Here is a 4,154-nt window from a genome sequence, read left to right on the forward strand (position 1 = left end):
TCAATCTTCTTTGCTCCACAGCTCATTACCTATCACTTCTTTTAGTACTAAATTTGACATCATACACTCGACAGCTATGAGACAAACAACAAAATAGACACTTATAACATAGTAGTAGAATTATTCATAATTTTTGTTCAGGGGATTTGTAGATCTTTACTTCCATATTATGCATAGTTAGCATAAACAATAAAAAAACTAATCAAAGTTTGGTATTTTTGTCTCATACAAAATGTGTATAAATTTTGCACTGTTTCATGTATTAAATTCCCTATTTCCATGGTGAACAATACTCTGCTGACAACTATATTGAACAAGAACCAATAGAACCGCATATTAGAAAGAGAAACTAACCATTCCCCACGAACACCTGTTACTGTGCGGATGAAATTCCTGCTTGTTAAGACAAGCTCATTATAGATGACCCACTCTGGCTTATGATCCAGGCAATTTGAAGGGTGCAAGTGAACCACCTATATATGCCACATTACAATATTAGAAAAATGTAAGAAAAAATCTTGTCCCGTGTGAGTCAAATATACAATCTCCTAAAGGTTAAAACAAGAGATAAATCAACATATCTACGTACCTGGTTGTCCTTCATAGTTAAATAGTGTCCAGTGCGCTCCAGATAAGCCACCTGCATGAAATATCTAGCTAGCATAGCTTTTCTGATGTTGATGTAGTAGTCACGGCTGTTAAAATCTGTACTGCATTACTTGAGGTTGAACCTAGCCATGATCCGAACTAGCTGTTGTCTCACATTATTAGCAGCTTTCGATGCCCTTTGGTTGACAAAGTTTTTGTAACACCAAGATGGATCCTCGTCTGAAACCCATTCACATGTAAGAAGGATAAGAAATGCATACGGAATTAGTAAAAGCCTCTCTGATTCTCAAAGCAAAAGGAAAGAAATAGAGAATGTAGTTAGATACTTACTATTTTGCTTGTATGCATGGTATACATTCAAGAGCGTAAGGTGATCCCCATCAATGTGCCCAAACCGTGCCTTTGCTTCATTTGCTGCTTTTTGAGCCTCCTTAGGCCAGATAAAGCAATTGGGTACTAAAGAAAAAATTGGTTATCACAGAGGAGGCTCGCGGTAGGTCAGCAGATGCATAAAGGCGAGATGACACCATGTGCTTCATGAGAGAATACTGAGAAACTGCAACTATCTGCATCAGCACTTACTTAGAAATTCTATGGTGCATGCCAACAGGGGGCATGGAACCCAGACAAGACAGTTGCTGATGACAACCTAAGTTGACACACATTTAACTACATGCAGATGTATACCATGTACAAAAAATGCAATTAAACACATAACATCATATGCCTAGATACATGTCTATGCACATGATACAAAATGAGCACGCATTCACAAATAATGAAGCAGCATTCTCAACCCATCAAGGTCTACGTCAACTTAGACCCACAATTAGACTCACAGACACAAAGAAAGCCAGGTAACAGACGACAAACCTGAAAGCATGGCAGAAATAGACAGAATCTCATTTGAACAGTTAAATTCCTGGCTGGCAACAAGCATCTTTGACATCTATCTCACCCAGCTTGGTCAAGTTGCCTTCATCATCCAACACTCCCAAGTAATTCAAAACCTCTAATGCGCGCATCAATGTCTCTGGGGCAGGGGGATCCATAAAATCAAAATGGACCAGATCATCTATCCCTAGTTTCTTCAAGGTGAGAACTGTGTTTGCAAGGTTTGATCGCAATATTTCTGGGTATGTCTGTGGCTGAAGATCATTATTAAAACTTTTCTCAGTGTAGAGTCTAAAACATTTTCCTGGTTGCGTTCTTCCAGCACGACCTGATCTTTGGTGAGCACTAGCCTTTGATATCGGAGTGACCAACAAAGATTCAACACATATTTGAGGGTTATAGACCTTTTGTTTTGCAAACCCAGGGTTTATCACATAAACTATACCATCTATGGTCAAAGAGGTTTTTGCAATGTTTGTTGAGACTACAATCTTCCTCCCAGGAGGGCCACCCTCAGTCGGGGGGAGGAGCAGGTTCAAATATCTTCTGCTGCATAGCAGGAGGAAGCGTAGAATACAGCGGCACTACTTTCACAAGCCCCCAAGCATCTCCCATATTTCCAATTTCTTTTGTTATTTTCCTACACGCATCTTCTATCTTCTCCTCTCCAGTAAGAAATACTTTTTCCATTTTCTTTGTTATGATGCAGAGAAAGGGAAAAGTATAAGGATAACTATTGAGAGATATAATAATGATAGGGTAGTTTGTTTTGATATGTATGAAATATGATTTAAAGAGAGACCATTTTTGCCTATTTTTGCTTTTTCCAATTTCCTTTATAACATTGTTTTTATTTTTATCTGATATATACATTGTATATAAAAAAAAAATGAGGCCCTCTTTTATGCAGGGCCTTGGGTGAGTAGTGAGCACCTAAGTTGCCCAATGGTCGAGCCAAGGGTTGCTTGAATCACCCGTGACTCAAATTCACACCTACATTAATAGCAAGCCTTTATAGTTAGGCCAAGCTGCCTACATACCCTAAAAGTTATCATATGAGACTAGTAGCATACATACCCTAAAATTATTATACCCTAAAAGTTATCATTATTATACCCTAAAAGTTATCATTATTATTACCCTAGTTAGGCCAAGCTGCCTACATACCCTAAAATTCCACCAATGCAAATTGGGTGTTAGTAGCATACAAAATTAGAAAAACATGAAACCAAAAACCAAAGATTCATAAATGTTTACTTACATCATTGGCATTCATGTTGCTTTGAGTCCCACTGCCAGTCTGCCACACCACAAGTGGAAAATGGTCATTAAGCTTTCCTTCAGCCACCTCTTGGGCTGCTTGCATTATTGCCTTTCCTATGGATGGGTCAATGCCATATTCTATGTTGACCTGCAGTAGAGTACAGTACATACATACATACAAGTCAAATTAGCAAGAGAAAACACATAAAATAGAAACATAACCCACACCATACCATAAATAATTTTCTGAAAAAGAATGGAATTTTTGAATAATTAGTTTTCAAGAAAACATCCAAATAAGAATATGGAATTTGTGAAATAGAATGGAATGGAATGGAATTAGAAACCCACACCATACCATAAAAAATAATTTCTGAAATGGAATTTGTGAACTAAATTCCAATATTTATTGGAAGCAGAGCATAACCCTGTATGCATTCTCTTCTGTAAATAGAGCTCTCTATGTAAGCGACTCGTTTCAATCCCTAAGCCCACCCCAACTAACTCTCTCTCTCTCTCTCTCTCTCTCTCTCTCTCATCACTCATCACTGACCTGTCGATGTGGGTATTGTTGTTGGGGGGGGTCCTCTATCATTTCTGCTCTCGAAGTCATAAGCCTACCCCAACTCTTTCTCTCTCTCTCTCTCTCTCTCTCTCTCTCTCAAACGACAATGTATTGGAAATGGTTGTTTTTGGTTTTTATTGCCCTCCTATCACTCATCACTGACCTGTCTATGTGGGTATTGTTGTTGGCGGGGTCCTCTACCATTTCTGCTGTCGAAGTCACAACAATAGTCCTGTTTTCAAACCGTGACAATGGCGAACCAAATGTCGAGTCTAATTCTTTCTTCTCAACTGAGTCTGCCTTGTTCGAGTTGGAATCTTCTTCTGGGTCCTCACCGAGCGGTATGAGTTGCATTACGCTGGAATCTTCTTTTGGGTCCTTACGGAGAAGAAGAAGAAGAAGACCACTGCTCGGATGAAGAAGAAGACCAAGCTTTTTTGTTACAATCACAATTTTTATCTTATTCTCTGTTCGATAGTTTAGCTATGTAATTTAAGCTCTGTAATTTAAGCTCTATATAGTAGATACAGAAGCTTTTGGGTTCTTTAGCTATGTAAATTTTTTATTTATTTATTTTTTTTAGCTATGTAATTAAGCTCTGTAATTTAAGCTCTTTAGTATAAATAATATATTTATTTAAATTATTTTAAATAATCTCACTATTCAATTTCTTATATGAATAAATTAGTAAATTAGTGTTGATGACAGTTTAGATGATAGTAAAAAATAAATTATTATTGGGTTTTTCATAAATATTAAATTTTTTAAGTGTATTTATGTTAGGTGTATATAAAAATTTTAAAAAAAATTGCTTAAAATATTA

At 37.0% G+C, this 4,154-nt stretch overlaps 1 pseudogene; it reads right to left on the minus strand.

The window, feature by feature from the left end:
* Nucleotides 1-255: 255 nt before the first annotated feature.
* Nucleotides 256-3,685, minus strand: LOC114264350 (putative pre-mRNA-splicing factor ATP-dependent RNA helicase DEAH2; annotated as a pseudogene).
* Nucleotides 3,686-4,154: the final 469 nt, after the last annotated feature.

Source organism: Camellia sinensis, chromosome 12 (genome assembly GCF_055761805.1).
Source record: "Camellia sinensis isolate YWXY chromosome 12, ASM5576180v1, whole genome shotgun sequence".
Taxonomy (NCBI): Eukaryota; Viridiplantae; Streptophyta; class Magnoliopsida; order Ericales; family Theaceae; genus Camellia; species Camellia sinensis.